The 27,345-nt window shown below is 53.5% G+C and overlaps 1 long non-coding RNA gene across 1 annotated transcript in view; it reads left to right on the top strand.

The window, feature by feature from the left end:
- Positions 1-6,719: 6,719 nt before the first annotated feature.
- The window catches only part of LOC309654825, a 32,523-nt gene continuing 11,897 nt past the window's right edge, over positions 6,720-27,345 (top strand). Inside the window, exon 1 of the long non-coding RNA XR_014260461.1 lies at positions 6,720-6,824. This is a non-coding gene — a long non-coding RNA (uncharacterized lncRNA). The remainder of the gene's footprint in view (positions 6,825-27,345) is intronic.

Genomic DNA, 27,345 nt, shown 5'->3' with positions numbered 1-27,345 from the left:
GTTTGGTGGTCTCCCCTCCTCCTGGAATGCCCCACGCGTAGTATTGAATACTCCCTCCGTGTGCCCCCAAGACCTCTACCACTGCTAACACTCGAATGACCTTCCCTGTCCTTCCCTACCAAGCCCTGAACTCTTTGAGAGCCGGGACCACCTCGCATCTCACAGGGCACCTGGCACACGGCAGGGATCCTGGAGATGTCTGCTGAAGGTTCCTTTCCTTCTGAGCTGCTGAAACAGCAGCCATTGAAGAGCCACTTGAGTCACATGCTGCTGCTGCTATTGTCCTGAAGAGCCTCCCTCTGCAGACTGTAAGCCCCACGAGGGCAGAAACCGCAGCCGTCCGCCCACCATTTACCCCTGCGCCTGGGCCAGCACTCTAGACCCGTCAGACGCTCAACAAAGCTTCACTGAATACGTGAGTTAAAGACAAGACAGACACAGAGATGCTGAGTGTTAAGCCAAAAAGGCCCATGAATCAGTATCTGCAAGCCTCCCTCTACATCGATTGTTGGAAAATTGCCCATCGGGTGTTTCTCTTCTGTGAGTACCTATTAAAGTCTGCAGAACTTGAACTTGCTGCAATCCAGGCCAGATTTAGGCAGATCAAGCTGTAGGGAAAGAGATCACCCCATCGACTTGCGGCTGAGGAACGGAGGCCTGGTGATGGAGAGGGGTCCCCAGGGCCCCGCCTTCCCTTCTCCGGCCGTCCGTTCTCTCTTCCTGGACCATGCCCTTCCGTGCATCACCCCATACCATCCCTAGTCTTGATCAATGCCAGCTCACCCCGTGGGCCTCAGCTCAGGCACCACCTCTCCAAGGATGTGTCCCCTCTTTGCCTGGCCTGGATGATGGGTCCCCCGTAAATGCCCCCTGTTGATGCACCTAACACAATGCCTCTCCCCAGTGGCTCTCACTGGGCCTTGGGTCAGGAAGAGGCAGAGACGATTTCTTCTTTACCTTGAGGGCAGTGACTTCACCCGCTGGCTCAGGCAGTGTCTGGATTTGCTGTCACTCGTCCCTCTGACCCTCTGTGTAACCCAGCTCTCTCTTCTCCTGCCTACACCTTCAGTGTCTCCCCAAATTTTAATCATGCAAAATTGCTTCATCCGTAAAGAGCTCAGTACAACACCTTGAGATCGTCAGGTGAAACAGTGCTAACGTGAGAAATGTTAAGAAGAACTTTAGATGACAACATTGCCACAGGGCAGGCCTGGCCTCTGCTCTTCCGGGGGTGTTCATCTGCCAGCATTTTAAAGCTTTCTGGGGTCGGGCGCTTCCCCGGCAGTGTGAGCTTAAGTATACATGTCAGGACACAAATGCTGGGCCAGTGGGTGAGAGATCAGGCAGGATGCCACCGCTTCAGTCATCTTTTTAAGGCCCATCTTACTACTCTGGGCAGCTCCAAAATATGCACCAGGATAGCTCCTGTCAGGGTTTTCTCCTGGGAGCCACCTGCTGCTTCCCCCTCTGCCCCCTCCCAACCCTATCAAACACAGGGGATGCAGGCCTCCTAACCTTCTCTTCCTCTTTTATGAGTGTCAGCTGCCATCTCCGTGAAGCCAAGACCTCTGCACACTTCCAGAACCCCAAGACCCCCTCAAAAGCTGCATGACTAACACAGGACCATTTTGCTTTGAGCACTGGATGTATTCCTGAAGTGCATGCAAAACTGAACACTGGCCTTGTGGACCGGCCCTCTCCAGGATTTCCACTTTACCTGCACGAGTGCATTCCTGTAGGTGGAATACTTGTGTCCAACACAAGGTAAAATTGAACGGAGACTCCTGACATTTCTGAGAGGGCACACGGCCCATGTGCATTTAATCGGCTCTTACGGGCCTACAAAAACTCAAACAAATTCACAAACAACTCGCAACTTTTCCTATAAAATAAAAATGTCATCATTAAAATGTACATTTCATTCCCATTTAAATTGGAATGCTGGCTGTTTCTGGGCAAAATATGTGTATCTCTTGAAACGGCTGATGTTTACTAGAACTTAACATAGGTCACACCGGCTTACTGAGTCAAAACTGGATGGGACGGTAGGGATTATGCAACCGAGGCTCTACCCCCTGCAGGAGGCCCGTCCACATGCTGGTGGCCAATTTCCATCATTTTAAGGACCTCTTAGTACCTTAGGTTCTATTAGTCATGTACAGTTTATTTTCATTCAAAAGGTCAGAGGCAAATGAAGTCACTTGCTGCTTTTTTCAGCCTGGGAGACTTTCCTGGCAGGCGGAGGAGTGAGACATCGCTATTGGAGGTCACCTGCTGTCCTTGGCGCTCTGTCCAGCCAGCAGGATGCCTCCTGTGGTCACTCTCTTACCTACAGTAGGACACGTCGAAGTGGGCCTCGGAAATGTTAGAACGGGCACTCGTAACACACTAAGCGTGGTCTTTAGTCCATAGGTTTCTGGGAATTCTCTGAAAATATATAAGCATTCTCTAAACAAATAACACTGAAACGCTGATACTACAATTAAAACTGACCCATGGGAAAGGATCTTGAAGGAGCCTGGAATCGGCGCCTTTTTTTTTTTTTTAAGGAAAAGAGTAGGGGTTCTGTAATCCAGGACCACAATTCCTTACGTGCAAGCCCCAAACTCCAAAAAACTCTGAAAACCAAACGTCATTTCCTAAACTTAGCACGTGAGGTTATTTATAGTCTCAATTTTATGCCTCTGAAAGTGAAGATTCATATGTTTACTGTGAAAATGCCCACAGGTTTGATAAAGGAGTGCTTCTGGGCTACCGATTCCATAATACACAGCCTCTACACTGTATTCCCCTTTTATAATATGGGGGAAAAAAATCTTAAGTTCTGAAAAACATCCAGCCCCAAAGGTTGTGTGGAGCGGTACTGTCAAAATCTGATGCAAGGGGCCTGGTGTGTAATTAGGATAAAGAAGCCCCAAAATTACTGTGAATAAGAAGGGTGACCCTTAGGATTAAAACTGATGACCTGGTCTTGACCCAAAGCTGTCCTTCACAAACCCCCAACACACAGCACCGTTCACCGATCGGTGGCCCAAACCCCAATATTAATTCTGTGTTGAACCATAAGTCTAAAGGAGGTATTTTTGCTTTGTTTTGTTTTGTTTCTGTCTCCCCCCACCCCAGAAGTACACTGAGCGAACCAATTTAAAATGAACCTGAACCTACATATGTTCTTAAACGATTGAACTGGAACAAAATCAGAACATGAAACTATTCTCCAAAAATAATGTGAACAGGCTCTGCATTTCATCCAGTCTAAGGCCGTGGTTGAAGAGACACAGGAGAAGAAGGTCAGGGATTTCATGGATGGGAAAGGCTTAAACCACCCAGCCATCTGTTGAAACTTTTCCTCAGGGAGAAAGAGAGGAAGCTTTTCAAAGTTTTTTAAACAGCTCGAAAAGAGTGCCACATGTACGTTTTAACCTGGCGGTCCTCCAAATCCAGCTCTGTGTCTTATATACCTGCTTTTTCTTTTGATTTATCTTACTGTTCCTTGCAAACATGAGCTGAGAATATGATATTCCAGAAGGAAATTCAATGTCTCAGCTGAACATGAAGACTCTCTCAGGATGGCCCCCTTCAGAACCACAGTGCATCTCTAAACGCTAACGCTCCTGGTTTGGTTAACTTGATTAAGGGTTGAGATAAGATACCTTGCTCTCAGATGGATGGTTAACACATTTGCACTGAATTCTAAATGTTAAATGTTCCTCCTTCAAGTTCCTGAGTTATTTTCATCATTTTCATTTCTTCCTGTACCACCGCAATTGCTAATCTCTTTGTTCCCCGAAGAGTTTTCAAGGTGCCTTTGTTCGCGTCATTTTTATCTTGTACTTTAATCATGTGCTATTGACCAGAGTGGAATTCATCATCCTCTTCAGGGCCAGCCCGGTCGGTCGCCAGGTTTTCAGCAGGATCCAGGGTAAGCTACGCTCCTTGAAGAAAGTGCCTGTCTTCAGCCTCTCCGGGCACACGGGGACAGCCCTGGATGGCACTTTTTCTAAAGTACCCAGGACCTGCGGGGGCGTAGGGCCATCTCCTAGAAGACGGCCCGGGCAGCCCTGCACCTGCCACAAGTCAACACTTTTAGAATCTCTTGCTTGTTTCTCAGGAATCTGCTCCTTTTCTTGGGCAAATCAAGACTATCCAAAGCAGACTGAACTGTTCGGATTTCTGGATTTGCTTTTGTTTGGTTTTTCTCCACCTTCTCTTGCAGTCCAACTGAGTCATATTCACTTTTTAAACAATTTAAGCTTCCATTTAATTTAAAGAGTTTTACGTTGTTTGAAAAAGTCCAGGGACAGGTCCTATGAGTTCAGCAAAGAAGCACGTGGACCTTGCTTGCACCTCCGGGGAACGGGCACATTTGTAACCGCCCCTCTCCTTGCTGCCTGCCCAAATGTGATTCTGATTTACACATCCGCATGCGGCTGACGGATGGATGATGGCCTATTTTGTGGGTGCTGGGTGCTGACTGAGCCCCAGGACAGGTGTAAAATGACACCTGCTCTCAAGGAGCCTCCATTGTTTTCTCTTCAACCAGAAACATCCCCAAAGTCAAGCTACACTGTGAGAAGGAAGCACAGGGCAATGAAACGCAGGTGGGAGCACCAAGCCCTCCAAGACGGCCAAGCCGGGAAGACAGTTCCCCGGGAGTCCAAAGCAGGCCACATCGATGTGGTCTGAGCCTGGTTTGAGAGGTGCAGTCCGGACAGGTAGACAGGAAGGTGGAAGGTGTTTCAGGTGAGGAGAGGGTGAGAGGGAAGTCTCGAGGCAGGACAGAGAAAAGCTGGTGAAGGAATCACGAAGAAACTGATATGCTTGAGGCAGGAGATTTTGAAGGCCCGGCTGCAAAGTGTCTGAGGTTGGATTTCGGGGGGCTTGAAGCCTGCTGTCCTTTTCCACTTAGGCTAGCAGAGGTCCGGATGTATCCAAGCAGAGGAGATGCAGAAACCCAGTAGACTGGCTGAGGGCGCAGCGTGCACGCAAAACAAGAGGTCACAGGCCGGGGAGCTGAGCCTGGCGGCAGCAGGGCCAGAAAAAAGCAATAAAACAAGAGAAAAGGGGGCAACTTTGAGAAAAAGTCCCAAATAATTGATGATGAATACAAACTTCAAAAATCAAAAATCCACCTTTTGCAAGCTCATTTTTAACTATCCCCTTATAGATTTAGCAAACAACCCATCTGCCCCAAACTGGTGCTCATTTCACTGCCACCTAAATTATAACTCCTTAATTATGAGCCCATCACCTATTCTCCTTTCCTAAAATCAATCCAGAAACTGCCATATACAAACTTCTATTTAATAAAATGAACAACGGTGATGACACTCCAGGAGCAAAACCCTAATTGTGTTAAACCCAGCATTTTGCTTTGACAACCAAGTACCTGTTTTATTTTTTTAAATACTTTCTCTCTTTAAAGCACCTGCTTTCTTTACATATTGACTTCCAAAGGAAGAGATTAATTTTTATTGGCAAGAACAGAAGTTATTCTCGACAACAACAAAGGAAAAGCTATGTTCTATAGAAGAGTCGCCTGCTACATTAAATAATACACAAGAATATCAACCAAAAACCACAAATCAAACCGGGGCCAGCCCCGTTTTCCCACATGAAAACCAGTGTGATAACCTCACCCCTTTGGAATTAGGCTGCAGTTCTTATTATACGAGTGCGGCCGTACCACCCCAGTTCGGGATGGCTGTATTTCCATTAGAATTGCCTGTCCTTCATTGCCTTTTCCTTCACCCCCCTGTGCCCAAGTCCAGTTATTCAGTGAGTTATAATTTGGCACTAAAATTCAATTAAGCTGAAACTTTGGTCATACATGGTCTTTTTCTCAGCAAAGCATAATTTCTTTGACCCATTTTCCAAACGTCGGCTGATCGATTTGAAAGCAGACAGAGGTAAAAGTTGATTTCAATCGAGCTCACGTTTCTAGAAACTGGCTGGAATTTTTTTTTTTTTTTTAAACTTCAAACAAACAGTCAGGATGGGGAGTTACTTATGAAAGTGCTTGAGGTTTTCATAGCCCTTGTCAAACAGAGACCTCGGACCGCTCGGCAGACTTTAATTAATGTCCACTCCGGCCCTGCAAGCCATTTTCCCAGTGGAAATTCCGATGAGAAAGGAAGGAGTGAGGGGTTCAAGGCCGCACTGTTGTGAGTGGGCTGCGGAACTACGGATTGAAACCCCGCGGTTCCCAATGAGCCGACGAAAGTCTGTCGAAGCACTGAGCACCTCTATTGAGGACTGTGGGAGTTTGGGCCGCTTTAATGGGATTGTGTTCGGTGCTTCAGGCTGTCCTTTAAAAGATTCCATGGCACCAGCGAAGCTCCAATAAAAGGGCCTCCCTAATTGCTTTCTGACTTTCTATGAAACTTTCTAAGCTATACTGACATCCTCGACTACAACGACGGAATTACAAAGCGGAGAAAGGCGAGACAAAGTGGGTGTGCGGAGAGAAAGCGGTTCTCAGAGAAGCGTGTGGGAGGTCGGCGGTAATTCGGGGGAGGGGAGACGGGCCGGGTGTTAAATCGGTGCCGGGGAAAGAAAAATATGAGTGTTCTCTTTTGTGCGAGACCAACAGCCGAGCGCGGGGAGGTCGGGGCCGGGGTCACGCGGCTCCGGGCTGCAGCTGCCGCCGTGGGGCCGGGGTCCTGGGCGGCCCCCGGGCGTCGCGGCCGGCGGCGGGCGGCGGCCCCGGCATCGCGGCGGCGCGGGCGGCCGCTGTCCTCGCACGACCCCGGCCCGTCCAGAGCGCGCCCCGCTCCGACCCTCGAGGAGGAGCGAGGGGAGCGCGGTTCGGGCGCCCGAGCAAGGTAAGCACCCCTGGGGGACCCTCAGCCCTCGACCGCGCGCCCCGGCCGGCTCTCCGCCGCTCTGGGCTGGCGAGCCGACGGGAGGCCGCAGGCCGGCCCCACCGCCCCGGCCTGGTGTTCCCCGCGCGCCTGGGGCCCGACGCCGGAGCCTGGGCCCCCGGAGACCCGCCACCGCGGCGCCCGGCCTGGGCCTGGCCCCGGGGCCCTCGGGGGCTCACTCCGGGCCCGGGAGGCCAGACGGAGCCCAGGAGAGCATCGGTGACCTGCCCACGCCGCCCATGGCGGGGGTCACCCTCCCTCCGAACCACCCCGTGGGCAGGGCCTTACCAGGGTCCCGGCCGGGCGCTCGGCGTCGGCGGGCAGGCGACGCATCCCGGGCGCCCTCCGAGAGCCCCCCGCCGCCCCCTCAAGCGGTCCCCCTGCGCAGGCGCGGGCCGGAGGAGGCCAGGCCTTTCCGGCTTGGGGGGCGCGGGCTCCGGCCCGGACCTGGGTCGCTGCCCTGCCCGGCCACCCGGTCACCCGAGGGCGATGGCATATTGCGGGGGGGGGGGGGCGGGGGGCGTGGAGGGGGCCAAGAGATGGCGGCGTCGGCGAGGCCCAGGCGCCGGCAATCAAAGGCTGGGGATGGCGGCCCGCCGCGTTGCCCCAGGCCAGGCCCGGGGCATGAAAGGCTCTTTATCCTCGAGTGACACGGCCAGCGGTTTCCTCCTGCCTCCCCCGCCCGCGTCCTTAATTGGGGCCGGCTGCTAATGTGATTAAAGGCTAGTTAAATGTTTCTCGGGGCAGACGGTGGGAAGAGGCCGAGACCCCTTCCCCTCCCCGGGGTCACGCCAGGCCCTTGGTCAGGGGGTCGACGGTGGTGCCAACCCCAGGACGGCTTGGCCAGGGGCCCGCCGATTGTTCGCCCCCGGGAAGGGAGGCCGCGGGCGGGCTGCTGGGGCTTTATGTAAGCCGGTGGGCTTCGGGCCCGGCCGGATTTGGGGATTCTTTTCGCACAGTTTCCATTTTCTGGCCGTTGGAACAGCGCCCCGGGCCCTCGGGGCCCTCCCCCTCCGGTGCCTGGCGCCTGCGGGGCCCAGCCGCCGAGGCCGGCCTGGGGTTGCGGGGCGTTGGGGCTCTGGCGGGCTCGGAGCAGGTCGGCTTGGGGGTCTCCCCACCGAGGACGGGGACTCGGGATGGTGGTGCGGGACTGGGGAGTGGTGGCCAGGCAGAGCCCCCGACCCGCAGCGCCCCCGGGCCTCGGCCGCGGCCGGCCGGGTTCCCAGGTCGGCGGCGGCGTGGGTGGTCGCACCCTCCCCGAAGGGTAGCCTCCCGGGTCGCGGGCCGACAGCAAGTGTCTGCACCGCGCTGCCCCACCGCGCCCGCTTCCGATGACGCCCGCGGGCTCCTGCCCCGCGCGCAGAAGTCCTGGGGACCCGTCCTCCAGCCTGCCCGACCTGGCGGAGGCAGTGCGCCCCGGGACAGCGCCGTGGCGCCCCGCGCAGGGAAGTCCGGGCCAGTGCCTAGGGCAGCGGAGGGCGAGCTGCGAGCCCCGGCCTCATAGCTCGCTCCCTGCCCATGGCCCTGTTCCCCACCCCCCCCCCCGAGGCCCCGCAGGACCGGCCGTGCGCTTGCGGGGGAGGGGGTCATTGTTGGGGGAGGGGTCCCCGAGAGGCCAAGAGCGCGACCCAGCTGAGTCCCCGCGCCTCTGAAGTTGCAAATCTGGAACCAGTTAGGATGAGGGAGGCAGATGAAAGCCCAGTGGAAGCCAGGCGGAGAAATGAGCTCGGGGTGTCCGTCAAGCGGCCTTGGCCGTGCGCTTCGGCGGTGGCGACTCAGGCGCACGGGGCCCGGCCCAGCAGGTGGAACGGGCCGCGCACCTTCCTCCAGCCCCTGCGGGGGTCTCTCCCCCGCCTCCGTGCGCCGCAGAAAAGGAAAATGCTAGCAAACCCGAAGGCCGCGCCGTGCCCAGGCCGCGGGACAGCAGGAGCGCGCCCAGGGGCTGCGGGCCGAGCCGGCCTCCGGGCAAGGACGAGGTCGTCGGGCGCCGTCGCCGCGCCGCCTCCGAGAACCAGGACCCGCGCCGGGGCAGCTGCCCCGCCGTGCCCGTGAGCGACGCTTGCCATTTTAAACACAACACGACGTTTTAAACTAATGTTACCTAAGCAAGCGTGCTTCCGTGGAAATTTTACATATCGATTGTTTACTTTATTCCAAATATTCTCTGAAATAGTCTGCAGAACTTTTCATATCTAACAAATGTCAGATTGAACAGATCAGAAGATATGAAATGAAAAGAATGACATTTTAATGTAAGTGGAGTGAGAGTAGACGATATTTTTTAATAATATTTTTGTCAAAATGTATGGTGGCTCTAAAATTTTGTCATGTTCAAAATCTATAATTATTTGATATTTAAAATACACATTTTGTACATTTTTCAACCCAAAAAAAAACCCAGTACAAAATAAAAGCTGGAAACCAAGAAGAGCCTAAAGAGAAAATGGGCAGCGAGGAACCAAAGCCTTTGCCCCGATATCCTGTTTTCTTCTTTTCTTCCCTAAGAGCCTGGAGGAAAATACAGTGAAAATAAAATAATTTCATTTTAAACTAACACGTAGATGTAATTAATTTCGTTCCAGATGGGTCTAAGGGACCTGGCTGTTGTAGTGTGCTCAGAAAATGCTAGACTCAAGGTGATTTTCCTTCCTTCGGCTGCTCAGAGAACTAACTGTAAGGAAAAATCATGAGCTCCAGCCTCATGATTTTTTTTTTAATCTGCTTTTTGAACACAGATAAAATTAGAATTATGTTCCACTTGAGATAGAAGTTGCACAGGCAAAATCACCAATGTTTTTAACTGAAAGAATATCTGGCTTTGTTTTGTACAAAACAGCACTATTTCACTATTATGTAACAAACTGATTGACCTTGGGTTTGTCTGAACTACAACTGCCCTTAAGTCAGTAACCCCAATGGTGGTAAAAAAAAAAAAAAAAAAAAAAAGAAAACAAACCATTTTTCAACTCATCTACCATTTGTACTGAAATGGCTTTTCCAGTGATATCGTTTCAATAAGTGAGTAGCACAGAGTAAAAGAAATAATCAGTGTGTTCCTGGTAAATAATTTTCTGTTTCAAAAAATCAAAAATAAGTTGGCTGTTGCTTTTTAGGAATAACCTTTAAACTGGACGGGAAAGGGGAAAATACGTTTTTGTTGATACTTGGAAACCCGGGAGCAGAGCTGAGATACAGCTAGTTTCACTATAGTATGAGGGGAAACAACGTTCCACACCGTGGGACTACGGTGGGGCTTATTGGAATGCCAGGCTCGGATGTTTGTTTATATCTATGCAGACACGCCTGAGACCCCTTACATGTGTGAGGATGTGATGAAAGGAAGCCAGAGGGTTGCATGTGCGTGGGAGTGCAGGGGGTGCCCTGGGCGTGCAGATCGGACCCACACCCGGCCTGGCAGCCTGGGCACCTCGCATCCTGCTCCCCCCGTGTCCGTGTTTTGGTCCCATCCGGAGGGTCCTCCTCCATTTTATGATGCTTTCTCTCTTTTAAAAACTCCCCAGCGGCCCACTCAGCAGCCTCGTTGGGGGTCCACTGGTCATTTTCACAAAAACAAGTGACCAAAGTGTGGACCAAAACTTGGGATCCGAGGAATCCCTGGGCTCCCTTGGCACATCGAGAGGTCCAGCCCGAAGAGCAAGGCAGCCAGGGGACATCTTTGTTCGCATCGTACGAAGCCGGGCGACGGTGCTTCCAACCTCAGTCCTGGTTATGGACACGGTCCCATTTATATGTGTGAGAGCGTTTGGGATTTTTTTTCGTTTCTGTTTTCATTTTGTTCTGTTCTTCTGGGAAAACAAACGTCCCCTCTGTGGCACCTGGGCTGGCCAGTGTAGCAAACGGGAAAGCCAGCCAGGGCAGGAGGAGGATGTGGCCTCGCGCTGGAATGCCAGCTTGCTTTGTGCGTCTTTATTAGAACTGAAGGTTTCAAGGGGCCTAGAGCTGCCCAAACCTCAGGCCTGTTCCCAGGAAGAGAAGGAACACTTCACTGCCGCAAGGAAACCCCTGCAGACTTGGTGTCTGAAGATTCTGCCCAGCCTTCCTCAGGGAGGTCGGCCCCCAGCACCCTCCAAGGATCAAAACAGCCAACTCACGTGTTCTGAACATCAGAATGTTCAAGGATATTTAGAAAACTAGACGGCTGGCCTCTGGTGTCGGAGACCTTAAAAGTAGATGGCGGTAATAAACAAAAGGAGTGACGGTGTCTGGGAATGCCCAAAGGAGAGGAGAAGGCTTCACCTGAAAATGGACCCGCTGGGGTTTTCGCCCACGTCCGGGGCTCCCAGCACATGCCTGGCCTTTCTCTGGTTGGAGCAGGACCGTTTGGAGAAAGTCAGATCCATGGGGCCAGACCCCCACTCCAGCCAGACTGTGTGACCCGATTGGAGAATGAATCTGATCACCGCAAAGCCTTCCTCCAGGTGCCCACTGCTGGCCGGAGGGAGCTCAGACTCCTTCCCCAGCAGGCCTCCCAGCCCGGCCTGGCATTTCTTGGCCCCTGCCCTCCCATCACCCAGACCTCCCTTTCCACCCCAAGACACTCTGCTGTCTGTCACTTACACGGCCCCGGGACAGGAGAGCTCTCACTCTACCCACTCCCTGTGACCACACGGGCGTCAGTGCCTCTCAGCGCCTCTCCTGGTGGAGCAGCTTTGGGACTTTGGTTTGGGGACCTTGGGGGCACCCCTGGGCCGCAGGTGGGAACTCGATGGAACTCACAGAGGGAAGACAACATTGCCTGTCAGGCCCAGGGCCAGGGTCTTGGGACGCCCCCCGCCTCAGCCATTCAGCTGCAGTCAGACATCAACACCCTGAGTGCTCGGACCCCGCACAGCGGTGCCGCCACCTTGCTGAGCCAGCCGTGCTGGCATGCGGGCAGGGCCTCGGGACGGAAACCCCCCAGCATGTCCTGGCTCCTGTGCTGTGCCCGGCGCTGGCGTTCTTGTTCAGAGAACAAAGGCCCGGAGGCCCCTGCAGAACAGAGAAAGGCTGAAAGCAGTGGCTTTCAAAGCTTGCTGACCGTGGCCAGGGTAAGAAAGACACCGTCCATCTCATCCCAGTGCCCACATAACGGCTTCATGTTAAATAAGTAACGAGCTCTTGATGCACATATAACTGAGAAGTCTTCCACAAAAGAAGACTTCTCTAACTGTGCATCGTGAATTCTGACGTTTGGTACCCTATTTCTTTTCTGCCCAGTGATGGCTGCCACCTGCTAAAGTGATCCCATGAGCTCCGTGGGTCGCAGCTTGGAGTTTGCAGCTCACTGTTTTCAGAGCTGCGGGGCGGGGTGCGGAGTCAGGACTCAGCCCCACCATCCCCACCTGCTACTCTTGCTTCCCCCAGTTCCAGCCCCGGACTCAGACCATCCCGCTGAGGTTCGGGCCACCACTTCCCAGCACCGTGGCACTGGGGAAGTCACCTCCCTTCAGCGAGCTTCCTGTCATAGTGGGGACGACAGCAGCCGCCTTCTAGGGTGGGATCAAATGAGATCGTGCGGGGCTTGGCTTCCCGGGGCTCCCTGCCGCACCTCTGGTCCTGCCCAGGATGCCTGCCCCCAGATCAGCCTCCCACTAAAACCCTTCTCCCGCCGCCAGCTCGGCTCCAGGCTTCCCTTCAGGCACCTCCTGGGTCCCCACTGCAGATTTCGGGACTCGTGGACCCGTGCCGTCCAGGGCAGCAGCAGCAGAGCCCGGATTAAGTCATGCTGCCCCCGTAGAACTCCAAGGCACGTGGGGGCGGGTGCTCTACCACCCAGGCCGGCATCTGCGGACAATCTGTCTGCCGGGTGCCTCAGCGCCAGGCCCTGACAGCAGCACGGGAGATGTGGGAGCTGCTCTAACCCCTGTGTGGCCCAGAGAGGGTGGTCACGTGACTGTGGGTCACACAGCAAGGGGCAGAGCTGGGGTTAGGCCTTCCTCTAGGGAAGAGGCGCTGAGCGCCTGAGTTCCATGGGGAGGCCCCCAGAAGACAGGGAGGAGAGCTAGTCCCTGGCTGCCCACCTTCACCTCCCAGGCCCTGGGAGAGCTGAGTTCATTTTCCTCTGACTGCTTCTGAATGGCCGCCCTCAGGGGCAGAACCACAGCTCTCCTGCTCCAGCCTCAGGGGGCCCTCCCGCCGCCTCAGTGATTGTCAGACACGTGGCCAGGAAGGGTTGCCCCTGAGTCCTCTGTACACACATGCGCACACACACAGGTGTACATGCACTCGTGCACACACACCTACGCACACGCGCACATGCTCTCATGCACATACACACACACTAGCGCACAGGTACACACACGTGCACACACACACACGCTTCCCTTGTGTCTTTTAGTTGGCAGATTGCTTTCATACTCTTTAACCTTTCTAGCCTTTCTGTAAGCAAGAAATAAAAAGTAGGATATGGGGGCTTCCCTGGTGGTGCAGTGGTTGAGAATCTGCCTGCCAATGCAGAGGACACGGGTTCAAGCCCTGGTCTGGGAAGATCCCACATGCCGCGGAGCAACTGGGCCCGTGAGCCACAACTACTGAGCCTGCGCGTCTGGAGCCTGTGCTCCGCAACAAAAGAGGCCGCGATAGTGAGAGGCCCGCGCACCGTGATGAAGAGTGGCCCCCACTTGCCGCAACTAGAGAAAGCCCTCACACAGAAACGAAGACCCAACACAGCCAAAAATAAATAATAAATAAATAAATAAATTTAAATTATTAAAAAAAAAAAGTAGGATATGGATCGCTAACTTACTCTTGGGGCGAGTAATAGAATTGGGGGCAACATGGAATCTGGTGGGAGTGTTCTGTGACTGGATCTTTCCCCTCAAGCCTGTTTCTGGCTCCGTGAGTCTCCGGTGGCCCTAGGATAGGAGACGCCATGCAGGGAAGCTCCGTGCCCACCGGACGTGGCCGGAAGCCTGCTGTAGGCCCAGCCCTGCTCTCGACGCCGGGTCCCTGCCCGTGGAGCTAACTTCCTAGTGGGAGATGGACAGGCGGTGCAGGGGGTAGAGCGGAGACGGACCACGTCTGGAGCAGGTGGCCAGGGAAGGTGGTGCTGAAGAGGAAAGTGCCAGTGAGGCTCTGCAGGAAGGTTCTGGCACCTGTATGTGCAAAGGCCTGATCCAGGACCTGGCTCAGCACCAGAGATGCAGGAAGGGGCAAGTGACAGGAGAAGAAAGGGAAAGGAATGGTGGGGTCTTTTTGGCCCCTCCAACCCAGAATATTCCACCTCCCCCACCCCAGAGACCAAGGGTGCTGAGGGGCCCTCCTAGGGCACCCATTGAGCTGTGGACCTGCTCTGTGCAGCCAATCCCATCTGTGTGGGTTTTAAAACTGTCCTGAGTTGATATTCCCCTTTACTTGGTTTTGTTGATCTGACAGCCTTTTTATAACTTTGAAGTTGCTCTTGTATGATCCAGCTTCTACCCTGCCCATCAACAGATGAATGGATAAAGAAGATATGGTATGTATATATGCAATGGAATATTACCCAGCCATAAAAAAGAGTAAAATATTGCCATTTGCAGCAACATGGATGGACATAGAGATGATCATACTAAGTGAAGTAAGTCAGACAGAGAAAGACAAATATACGATATCACTTATATGTGGAATCTAAAACATAATACAAATGAATCTATGTACAAAACAGAAACAGACTCACAGACATAGAAAACAAACTAATGGTTACCAAAGGGGAAAGGGAGGGGGGGAGGAATAAATTAGGAGTATGGGATTAATAGATACATACTCCTATATACAGAACAAACAAGGACTTACTGTATAGCACAGGGAACTATATTCAATATCTAGTAATAACCTATAATAGAAAATAATCTGAAAAAATAACTGAATCACTTTGCTGTACACCTGAAACTAACACAATACTGAAACTCAACTATATTTCAAAAAAAATAAAGGGGCTTCCCTGGTCCATGCTTCCACTGCAGGGGGCTCGGGTTTGGTCCCTGGTTGGGGAACTAAGATTCCCCAAGCGGCGCAGCATGGCCAAAAATTAGAGAAAAAAAAAATACATACACTTACTCTGTCAGTTCTGGAGGCCAGGAGTCTGAAACTAAGGTGTGGGCAGGGCCCTGCTTCCTCTGGAGGCCCTGGGGGAGCTTCCTTCCTGCCTCCCGCCTCTGGTGGCCCCAGGCATTCCTTGGCTTGTGGCCGCATCACTACAATCTCTTCCTCCTGGGTCGCTTGCCATCCTCTCCCTGTGTCTCTGTGTCTCTCCTCCACTACTTATAAGGACACCCATCACTGGATTTAGGGCTCACCCTAATCCAGTATGACCTCATCTTAACTGATTACATTTGCAAAGACCGCATATCCAAATAAGGTCACGTTCTGAGGTTCTGGGTGGACATGAGTTTGAGGGGATGTGGCTCAACCCCATACAACCCCCCTGCCCCGAGCTCTCTAAAGAGAGAAGGCTCTTGGACGGCCGGGGTCGCTGTGGTGTGAGACAGAGTTTGCTTCTAGACTAAGGTGGGCGCCACAGAAGCCGCTGGGAATTTCCTGACCAGCTGGGCCAGGGGTGTTCACGTCGCTTCTGCCGTGTCAAGTCGGGGGCAGTGACGGTATGCGGGCAAGCCAGCAACGAGTGGGAGACCAAGGGCCTGCGGAAGACGCTGTGGGCAGGAGGACGGGGAGGAGCGGAGACAGAGCCCCAGGCGGGGAGCAGCTGCCTGGCCCCGTGGTGTGTGCCCTTTCCAGGCTGGCTGTTCCTCCAAAGCCCTCTTTTTACGGCACGTATGGTAAACATCTACGGTTCTGTTGGCCCGACATCCCAGGGTTTACCTTCGCCGCTGTGGATCTTACAGTTCGGGTGGAGATGGAGCAACAGGGCCCCAGCTGGACACGTGACCCATGCCTGGACCAGCAGCGTGTCCCATCCCTCTGGACGCTGTGACTGACCACTCAGGAGCGGACACAGGGCAGAGTTGGGCCAAATCAGAGTCAAGTCAGGAGCTGAGCGGGAGCTGAGATTGTTGACGGGTAGAATGACCCGAAGACCTGACAGCCACCCTGCACCTTGTGGGGGGGGCCCACTGGACAGAGAAGATGACCTGGAGGAGAGCTGACCTCAGACAGACAGGCGTGGTGACGTCATTTAAGCCACTGGGTCCAGCTGGACTTGAACTCCTTGATCAGAAGAACCAGTAAATTTACCTTTAAGCCAGTTTGAGTGGCATTTCTATGCTGGCTGGCCGTGTCCGTACCCCCCGCCATGCCCTGCATACCTGCAGGACAGGAAGGGTTTCACAGAAAGTGTGTCCAAGCCGGGAACCGAGTCTACACACAAAGCTCTGTCCACACTCCAGTGGGACATCCTGGGGAGGGATTTGGCCATGCCCCAGGGGCAGAAAGGCTGAAACCAGGTCCCAAGTGTGACCGAGAGGAGACGTGCCCCAGGGCTCCGCACAGATGACCAAGACCAAGTCTGCGTTCTCACCCTGGGGCACCAGGCCCGGCCCGCCATCACTCTGTGGGCAGGCTGGGCTGTGCACACGCTTCAAGGGGAATCTTGGCCCCCAGTCTCTGGGCATGGAGGACCCCCGGCTGCTGCATCTAAGGCCTCCCTTGTAATGTGGCAGCTAGGAGGCCAGGCTCAGGGACATGAGGACTGGGGCTTGGGGCCCGTGTAGAGGCAGAAGACCCCCTTTGCAGGCGGACACTCATGGGGAAGGAAGGTCGCTGATGGGGATGGGGTTGCATTGCTCTTCAGCCTCGGGGGTAAGGGGCCTCAAACCAGCACTCAGGGGCTGCCTTCACAGTTCCTCCACAGCCTAGTTTTCTCCTCTGTAAGGTGAGGGCCTTTGTCTTTTGGGGTACCTCCATTTCTAATGTTCCAGAGCTCTAAAAATCAAGGTAACACACCAGTAGGAGGCCTGTGTCTGGAGCCCACCGTTTCCTGACGTGACCCTCAGGAGACTGGCCCGAGAGAGAGCGTGAGCTGGTCTCCATGGAGACAGGACCAGTATCCCAGAGGCCCGCTGGTCCAGCCTTCCTCTGACCTGAAGCAGGAGCAATGCCATGTGCTGGCATCTGCCACCGTCTTAAAGGCCTGAGGTCATCTAAGCCACTCCTATTGTTTTACATATGGGGAAACTGAGACCAGGGGAGGGGAAGCTTCTGGCGAGATCACAGAGCTGGTCAGGGGCAGAGCTGGACGCCTGCCACGCCGAGGCTCCTCCGTCGCCCCTGGAAACCTGGCCCTCGTTGGAGCCTGAAGTAGGCTTTCAGCACAGGCTGCCGAGACACCTGTGGTCACCAATGGCAACATTACCCTCTCGACAGCCATGCGAGTTACAGAGCAACGGCCTCAAGCTCAAGTGCGCGCTGGATTCAGAGACCAGACGAGACGAGCAAGGCAGCCACTTGGGGGCCAAATGGTCTTTCAATTCTGTCCTGGACTAAATATAGTTCCTGGGCAGGTTTGATCTTGGTTATCAGGCAACTGTGGCACAGAAATAACTGGTCTCATCTTTCCCAGCCCCAGTTCAGGGTGGCAGGGCAGCCGTGTGGGCCTGGCGTGGGTGCCAGATGGACCCCCTGTGATTCCTAGAGCAAGGTAGCCCCTTCCCTCGGCTCCCCCCCCCACCTTGCCCACTTTGGGCTAGAGCTCATGCAGGATTCTCCCACGTCCCACATTCTGGAAATCATGGGAAATAGCTATTTCCATAAGCAAGCGCCCAGGGACCCCACCAAGATTGGGGGTCACTTGCTGGAGTCCTGGTTTTTTCTTTTTTCTTTATTCTTTTTTTTTAAATTTTTATTGGAGTATAGTTGATCTACAGTGTTGTGTTAGTTTCTGCTGTACAGCAAAGTGAGTCAGTTATACATATATCCACTCTTTTATAGATTCTTTTCCCATATAGGTCATTAGAGTGTTGAGTAGAGTTCCCTGTGCTATACAGTAGGTCCTTATTAGTTATCTATTTTATATATAGTAGCGTGTACATGTCAACCCCAATCTCCCAAGTCCTAGTTTTTTCTTCAGTTCTCTTCCTAGAGACAGTATTCTCTCTTTTGGGGGAGGGGGGAGTGAGTTTTTAAAATGACATGACTGTGTTTGCCTCTTTAATACAGAGAAGCACAATAAAGGAGTTAAAGGCTTATTACCTCTTTCCAGGATACCCTGTGACATTTTCTCAAATAGAGTCACATACTCAGCTGGGAAGAAAATGCAGGGGACACAAAGGTAAACAAGGAGAACTGAAAGCGCCCGCCCCGCCCCTCTCCAGCTGATCCCGAGGCACACAGGGGCCAGGGGCTCAGGCTCCGGTCCCCGCACCCTCCTTACCTCCCCGGGCCTCGGTTTCTTCATCTGCAAAGTAGGTAGGATGGTAACACCCACCTCCTGGGATCTTCTAAGGACCCAATGAGCTAACAGCGTGCAGAGACCGGGGAGCTGGGTCTTGGTAACCGGGGCCCACGTGCCCACCGCCGGAGTTCATCCAGAGCACAGACCTCCATCTATTGCATTATCTTTTTTTAACTCAAAAATGGATCACACTTTGTTTGGCATCCTGCTTTTTTCACCTTATTTTAGAGACCCGTCCGTCCCAGCACACGCAGGCAGACACACCTCCCTCTTTCTTAAGAGCCTTTAGATGCCCGTGTCACATCCTGTATGGTTACCGACACCAGGACACCAGGATGTTAGATACCCAGAAACGTCGATTCTGGCCCAAACTGTATGCACTTTCAACTTGGCTGGATTTACATTTCCGTCGACCAGGATGTGCTTCCCGTCTCCGCACACCCCTACCAGCCCGGGGGCGTCCCCACTGTTGGGTAGTGTGCAGTCTGACCCCAGGAACCCAGATGGGGTCAGCCTTGTGAGGCGTGCAGGGACCACGAAGGCCATGGTGATGGGGCAGAGAGGTAGGGCGTGGGCCCCAGGGCTCTGGGTCACCTCAGGGCCCCTGGAAGGGTGGGCTGGAGCCCCAACACATTCGTCTCCCAGGACCTTTGCAGAATGAAGTGCCTGCCTTTGGGCCGGGAAGTTAGCTGGGACGTTGTCAACCAACTTCCTCTAGGCCCTTCCTGAGGAACCCTCTGCAGCCCTGGAGCTGGCGGAGACGCCTGCCCAGTGGCCCTTTGGGGGCAGCCCAGAGACACGGCCCATCTTGGAGTGTCCTCGGAGGTTCAGCTCCAAACTCAGAGAGCCGGCGACTTGTGGAAACAGCCAGATCCATTCTGAGCCAAGCCCAGCAGAGCTGCTGCCGGGGCCAACCCAGGTCACCCACACGAGTGGCCACAAAGCAAGGAAGCATGGCTGCCCCCGGACCGTCACTTGCTTAGAGAAAGTTCTATAGGAGAAGCTGCAAATCTGTTTCCAGTGATGGTGGCATTGCTGGGTGAGGAGGGGGCTCACCGGGAGAGGCTGAAGTTTAGCACATTGGACAAAATATTCCCGTGCTGAGTCCGACCCTCAGCTGAGAAGGGGGTCGGCCGCAGCCACCAAGCTCAGCCCATGTCCGTGGCTTCGCACACCTGCCACGTCCGCCCCGCCTGGCCCTCCGTAGCTCCTTCTCCTTCCCGTGGCCCACGAGCCACCACCTCATCATGCAGCCACTTTCTGTCTCCTTGTCCACCTCCCCTATCCCAGTACCCAGATTATGAGCCTCTAGAGACCAGAGGTCACGTCTTCCCACGTCTGTGTCTCCATAGCACAAAGCAGCGTGGTAGGGATTTCGTAAGTCAGGGATGGAGGAAGACAGGATGTGGAATAGCCCTTGGAGGAGGGCGTCCAAAGACCTGGTGCGTTGGGTCCTGGGCTGACCACCAGAGCTGTGATCTTGAACCTCAGTTTCCTAGTCTGTGAAAGGGGGTTGGAATGACAGTTAGCAAGGGTCCCTTCTGATTCTGTAATTTATGAGTTTACTCACGGCAGGAGCCGGGATGAGGGGAGGCCGAGAAAGCCCCCGGCTCTGTGCCCCACGCACACTGGAGGAAAGCCTACCCCACAGCCACGCCGGCTGCCCGCCGTCCCCCCAGGATCGTTCCCCAGCTCCACGGTGTCCCGGGGAAGGCAGCAGAGGTAGACAGGAGGGCATGGGAGGACACGCTTTCCTGACCATCCAGCCCAGCAAAGCTAGAAACCATCAAAAAGTAAAAATTCCATTTGTAAACAAGATCGAATTATTTGATTGTGAAACCTGGGTCCATGGAATTTAAAATAATTTAATATGAAACAATATCATTTGAAATGCTGGCCAGCCAAGGACCCGGGGGCAGGACGGGTTCTAGCCTCCTGTGGCCAGACACGTGGAACCCAGCCTTAGGGAATAATAACAAGTCATCATTCAACAAGCATGGCTGAGAGTCAGCTACATGGCCACGCTGGGCCAGGCACGGGGCAGCCAGCCCATGGCTCCCGTACCCCTGGGGTTCACAGCCTGGATGGGCAAGCGTGACATAGACAATTAAAAAGCAGTGCCGGAGAGCAGGAGAGGGGTGGTTAAGTGGCATACAATCCAAGCCAAAAGGGAGGCCGAGATGGAGCCAAGGGCAAGCGCCGTGGGCCACAGCGGGCACTGTCAGGGGAGTCTCTGGGAGCTTCGGGATTGTGGTGAGAAACTGAGGCATCGCCCTGAGAGGAGGGGACACAGAGCAGGAACATTAGGATAGAAATGGAGATCATTTTCAACCCCAGCTTTATCTTGTGCTGCCCGTGTGACCTTGGGCAAGCGAGTCACTTCCAAGCCTCAGTTTTGTCATCTGCAGAATGGGAATAATTAAGCCTGGTCCCCACTCCCTGGCTGCAGCAAGCGTCAGAAATCATTCACATGCAGGCCCCGGAAGCTGACGTCACCAATGGACAGAGGCGCTCCAGGTGAGGCAGGGATGCAGTTGGCTCCTGCAGCAGATGCCGTGCAGGGGTGAGGCGGTGGGCAGGTGCCCTGGAGGCCCAGCGCCTGTTCAGTGGGCTCTGTGCTGGGCTCCTCAGGATCCCGCTGGTGCTTTGCAGAAGGATGGTGGAGCCGGGGCCCAGCCGATCCTGGTACAGCAGCACTCTGCCTCCACAGCTCCTGCCTCAACATAAACACAATTGGGAGTATTTCAGGGCCGTAAGGGCAAGATAAACAAACCCAGGGAACCCAGACAAAGAGCACGCAAATGCTCACTTTCATGTCACATCCAGAAACCACATGTTCATCAAGCCACCTGCGGGCTTGTAGCTCCATGGGGAAGTGCAGGCTTGTTGTGTTTAGAAAACCAAACTCGCCCGTACAGCTGCGGGGGACGTCCGGGTGCCGCCTCCCCCCATCCTGCCAAACACAGCTCCAGCCACAGAGCAGCCCTTGAGGCAACCGGAGGATTTCAGGGGGTCCCGGTGCTGCTGGGTTTGAAATCACCTGCGAGGCAGTGGGCACTTCTCATCACTGCGGTGCCACCTGGGGCACGTCCCCTAACCTCTGTGTGCACAGCAGGGTCTGGAAAATGCCCAAGGTCACCTGGCCAGTAAGTGACTTACCTAGGACTCAAACCGGGCCCCCCAGCTCCCCAGTCCCCCTCTCTCCCCATCACCCCTGAGTTCAACTGCCGAAGGCAGCCAGAACGTGGCCAGGACTGAGGAGAGGAGACCAGCACACACAACCAACTACCTGTGTGCTCGGGGAGGGCTCCAGATCCCTCCTACCCTTTGAGGCGGCTATGCTGAGAAGCGTTATTTTTATTCCTCCCCAAGCCTTGCCAGATTACACTGTCAAGGCCAGCACTTGGGAGATATTTCCTTGGTTTCGCAATTCACGCGGTGACTAACACATGTTACATTTTGAAAACCTCTCTTGGTAAAAATTTAAGCTGAATTGTAAATACATAAAAGTCTCAGTGTTAATGGGGTGCACGATTTCTCAGTGGCTGTTTTGTAATCCCAAGATTCAGAAGGGATGTGGAATTCTGTAAAAATGGATAACGAACACCTGTCCGGAGCCACCCTTTGGGCAGCAGCCCTAACATCTGTCCATCGTTATGTAAGTTACAAAACCCCTTCGTGTTCCCTGTCTCATGGGGTGCCCAGAGCAGGGGTTGCAGAAGTTCACGACGGGTGATGGATTCCCTCCGTGGGACAGAAGTGCACGCACCCACCCCGCACTGCCAGGGGCTGGACATACCCTACCTCATTTCGGTGCCATTCGGTATCGGGTTACGGTGACAAAGCTGAGGCACAGAGAAGTTAAGACTTGCTCAAATTCGTAACCCTGATAGGGGACGGAGCAGGACTCGATCCCAGGCTTCATGCCTCTCCGCAGCATGGCATGCCCGGGCACACCACAGCCCCTGCTGCCGGGCACCCGTGTCCCAGGCGAGTCATCCACTCTGCACCGGCCTCAGCTGATCGCACCAGGGTGGTACCCACCTGGGACAGCCGATGCATAGGCTGGACAACGGGTGTCTCTGTCTGAGCATCTGAAGTAAGAAACGAAAGAGAGTGGGACAGTTGGCAAGGCGCCCTGATGTCATGTGCATGCCAGAACCACGGGGCCATGTTGGAGTTGGCGTGGGAAGGTGACGGGGAGAGGAAGGAGGAAGGAGAAGAGCTCAGAGCGGTGGAGGAGAGACCATCCACCATGAGAGAGGCGAGTCAGGAGAGGCCGGACCACTGGCGGCTCCAGCTAGGTACCAAGTGGCCAGAGCGCGGGCAGCAGCCTGTCTGCCTGCAGCCCCTCCCAGCCCTGCCCCCGCCTCCGTCACACCCCTGATTTATTGCTTAGTCGATAACACTTATCAGTCTGCAGTTTGTCTCGTTTACCTGTGCAGCGTCGATCTCCACACTGGACTGTAGACTCGGTGCTTTAAGTGGCCCGTCTGGCCGGCTCCCCGCGGCATCACCGGAGCCTGGCCCAGCATCTGCGCGTAGCAGCTGGGTGACTATTTGTTGAATTCATGCCCCCCTGGAAGATGGAGGAGCCACCCCGCTCCGCCCCGCTGCAGTGGGTGATCCGAGTGGGTTTTACCACCACAAGGAACCCCGGCGGACATAAGGTCTCCGGGCCACACAGGGGTAGGGCGGGCAGCTCTCTAATCGGCAGAGTGGTCATGGTTGGGCGGGGAAGGAGGAGCCCGGAGGTGGCCATGCAACCAGGGACGCGTTTATGATGCAGTAAACTCCGGGACGAGTATTGATTTTTCTTCAAAGTCCAGGGCCTGTCTGGGCTCCTCTTGGCTCCCTGCCCACCATCGGCACCCGAGCTGCCTGACAAGCCCAGACTCGGGCCATCAAGGCACAAGTCTCCTGGGTGCGGGTCCCCCCGCCAAGGCGTCCTCGCCAACATTCCGGTAGCTTGGACCTTCCAACCCCATGGCCTTTGCAGTCCACTAGATTCTAGCAGCCAGAAGATGTGTCCATCCAAAGATAAAACGTTGAGAGGGTGCTTGCTGAAGAAATTATGGCTATGGAGGAAGGGGTATAAACTCAGTTTGGGAAGTGTCATACACGCTTCTGTTCTGTGATCCCTGAGCGGGCAAGATGTGGTCTGAGCTCTCAAGAAACACACACGTTTGGGGGATAAACGGGGCGCGGAGAGACCGAGAGATAATCACAATACAGTGTGATAAGCTCAAAAGTAAAAGTGTGTCCAGGGCCCACAAGGGAAGGACCAGATCTAAATGGGGGGTCAGCAAGGGCTCCCCAAGGAAAGGAAATTTCCATTGTCTCTTGCGATTTTAATTCGACGTCCCCAGAATGCCTGTTATATTAGAGCCAACAGGGCCCTTAATGGAATTACTCAGCTTTCAGTAATAACGAGTTTGTCTAGGTCATGTAGGGAAGTACTTTAACGTTATTCTTTCTTCTTTTCTATGATTGCAATGACGTACAGTGCTTGAAAAGACATTTTCCTTAATTCAATTACCAAGTGAGCTAAATGCATTTGCTGGAGATAATTAAGAATCTTTATAAATATAAAACAATTATCCCATCAAAATACAGTGCTAGATGTTATTATTCAAGCTAGCTTCTCAATCAGAAACCCCCTTTTTCAAAGCAATTCCAAATCACTCAATGCTAATCTCCCCAGACAGAGCTGCCGGTGTCCGGCTTGCAGTGCCCAGGCTGCTCTGTCCTGCAAGCATCTCACCGAGATGCAAGTGCTGGCCCACATCCGCCCACCCCGAGCTGCCTGCAGCCAAAGCTCTCCTCACTCACCTCTCGGGTCCTAGCCTTGGCCCAGAGCAGGTATCAGAAAACACCGGGACAGAGGCCGGAGGAGACTGAGGGGCTGAGATGACAGAATGCAGTGTGGCACCCTGGCTGCCATCCTGGCGCACAGAGGACATTAGTGGGAAAATTAGCAAAGTCCAAACAAAGCCTGGAGTCGAGTTAACAATCATGGACCGATGTCAGTTTCTGGTGCCGGCAAAGGTACCCCAGTAACGCACGATGTCTACAAGGGGAAGGGGTGGATGGGACTCTCTGTACTATCTTTGCAGCTTCTGTGCATCTGAAATTATTCTAAAGTAAAATCTGTATTTAAAAAACAAAAACAAAGGTGACTGGCTGGGCAAACGGGAGGGCAGAACCTCCCTACAGCTCAGGAGTAAAGCCCCTCCACCCCTGCCACCAGCAGGTTAACCTCCAGGTGACGTAGTGTGGGCCATCCAGTAAAAGGGGGTCCCCTCCGGGGCACCTCATATGTTAGCACTTTTTTGGTAAATATTTACAGCAATTTTATTTGTAAGCAGATAGCACTTTTAATAGAAGTGTGTTTGATGTCAGGTTACGGGAACCACCACAGCCCTGCAGGAGCACGCTACACCCACACGCTTTTCTTGACCCCCGAGAGTCTGGGATTCCACTTAGAAACCCTCGGAGATGTGCTGTGACTTCCATGGGCCCCTCACACCCTAATAATATCTATATTAAAAAAAAATGTGTATAAGCCTTCAAATACTTGAACATTATTTGTCTGCTTTAGGCAAAATTGAGCAGATGTTCATCGGCCCCTAAAAAAAATCGTGTTGAGACAGGCATTCTTGCACCACGTCTGCCGCGTCTAATGGAGAAGAGGATCCCCGGGCCACACTTACCAGCTAAGTGACCTGGGGCGAGTTACTTAACCAGCACATCTTCGATCCCTCTTCTGAAAACCAGGGATAATGATACCTGTTTGCAGGCTTTTACGAGGAGTGCCTAAGCTAATGGGTGTGAAAGCACTAATTTGAGCCTGGCCCCCAGGAGGAAATCAATAAAGAGCGGCTTCTGTAAAGCATCCTAGCCATCCGAGCAGACCACGATATTTCTGTCTTCTAAAACGCTCCCGAGAGAGCCTCGGCTTGATTCTGCAAATAAGACCTCTGGATTTCATTCTGCAAGCTTCAATCTATTCAGCTCTCTCCCTACCGGAAACTCAAAGTACTTAAACAGGGTCTGAAGCCCCTACACCTGGCCCCGAGTCCTGTCTGAGCCCCTCACGTCTCACCTAAGGCCCACTCTGCTAGGTTTCCCATTGACATTTGCCTCGGTGGGCTTTTCTGGATCTAGTCCTTCCTCCAGGCCCGGGGCTCAAGTTCCCTCATTGTAATAAATATGAGGGAGGGTGTTTATGAAGGAACGGGGAGTTCAGTGAAGTCCAGGCTGAACTTGGCCTTGCCCTCTGTTTGCTTTCTCCTCCTCCCGGGCAGGCTGGTGGTACGGGCCTGGGGCCCTCACTCAACCAGCCTGGAAGTGCCAGGGATTCTACCCAGAGCTGCAGACAAAGGCTCCAGCGTCTCCACTTCCACCTTGGGTCCCCTCTGAGTCTTATTTCGCTAATGAGATCAGACAGGCTTGTAATTTTAGGTAACTGCAATTGCTAAGACTGGAAGGGAGACTCATTCCCTGGCATTTCCACAAGTCCTTCCCAGTTTGTTTAGCTTGGGAAATTAGGCAAGAGCAGGTAGAAAAACTCCGGGTCAAACACAAGCCATCGCAAGAGTCTGATTCAGGCTTTACCGACAACATTATTCATCCTCTCGTTCCTCTTGTGGGCTATTTATTTATTCATTTATTCAGCAAATATTTATGAAGCGGCTAACATGTGTCCCGACCTTGTCACACCCTCAGGCTTCTCTGCCTGGTGTGGGTCACAGCCACACCCCAGTACCCCAACCTCGTATCCTCCCAGACCTGGTCGAAGGTTACCTCCTCTGGAAAGTCTGCACCCGACTTCTATGCCAGACACACTTCCTGCCTCTCCCAAGGAAGGCCAGCAGGAGCGCTGGGGTCACACAGGCCTGGCTGAGAAGCAAGGCTCCAGGTCATCCCTCGTGTGTGTCCTTGGGCAGGTTACCGAAGCTTTTACCCTGTTTCCCCATCTATAAAATGTGGACGGTGTTAATAATGATACTTACCCCCTAAAACGAAATGCCTGGGAATGCTACATAAAATATAATAAACATCGTTTGCAATGTGCAACCGAGCTCGCAAGAAAGTGAAGGAGTCACCCAGAACTGAGGGGAGGGCTGAAGGTGGGTGATGGGTTAGCTGGTCCTGATGCTGAAGGGACCCCAGGCCTTCAGGCAGACCCAGTGCCCTCACAATGTGGGTCTCAATTGTCACTGGAGACAGGAGAGGGCCTAGGGCACATGCAAGGTGGGATGTTGGGACCAGCATCCTTGCCCAAAGCCAGGATCTCAGGGGGCTCCCAGTACAGGTACGGGCAACTAGGGCAGATCCACCTTCTGGAGCAGGAGAGACATCCAGTGCCCCCCAGAGTCAGTCCTCTTTCTCCAGGCACAGATGGACACATTCCCTGCCCCTTTCCAATTGGCCTGGCCTTGGGACTGGTTCTGGCCAGTGGGTGCTGAGAAGAAGAGACATGAATCACTTCTAGACCAAAGCAATGAACAGCCAGCACCAGATTCTCCAGGCCATGCGTCAAGATGGCAAAGCTGTGTTGGGATTGGGGCAACCTGGGTCGCTGAGTTGTTCTATGTGGGACAGTGGCCAGGAGAGTTGCTCAGATTCCCTGCAAACTTTGCAAGAGCAGGAAATAAGCCTTTGTTGGGTTTAGCCAGTGAGAGGGATTGTTTGTTACTGAAGCAGGGCTTATGCTATTCTGACTAATGCAGCTGGCAAAGGAGATGACAAGCAAACTTGCTGTCTCCACCTGGGATCTAGGTGGAGACAAACCATCTCCTCTGTTTTTACTTCACAGGAGTTTGGGGGTCACATTTATACTACCTTTTGGTCCAGGAAACCCCAAACTGTAAAATTAACTTAAAGATATTTCCAATAAGGTTGTACTGCTAGAAACAAACTCAAATCCCCCTGCAACCTGGCGTCACAGGATCCCCACAAATATAAACCCACCAAAGAGGCAATCACAGCCCCGAGTTCATCAAACAAATGCAACTACTAATTAGGGAACTTAAGTACACTTTTTTTTTTAATGTTTTAAGAAATGAAATTGGAAACCAAAATTATGGGGAATTAGCAAAGTACTATCAAAAAAAGACCAAATAAATTTGAAAAAGAACCAAAGAACTGACT

Source organism: Balaenoptera physalus (assembly GCF_965194825.1).
Source record: "Balaenoptera physalus genome assembly, chromosome: 2".
Lineage (NCBI taxonomy): Eukaryota > Metazoa > Chordata > Mammalia > Artiodactyla > Balaenopteridae > Balaenoptera > Balaenoptera physalus.
This window is presented reverse-complemented; position numbering and strand designations above follow the sequence as displayed.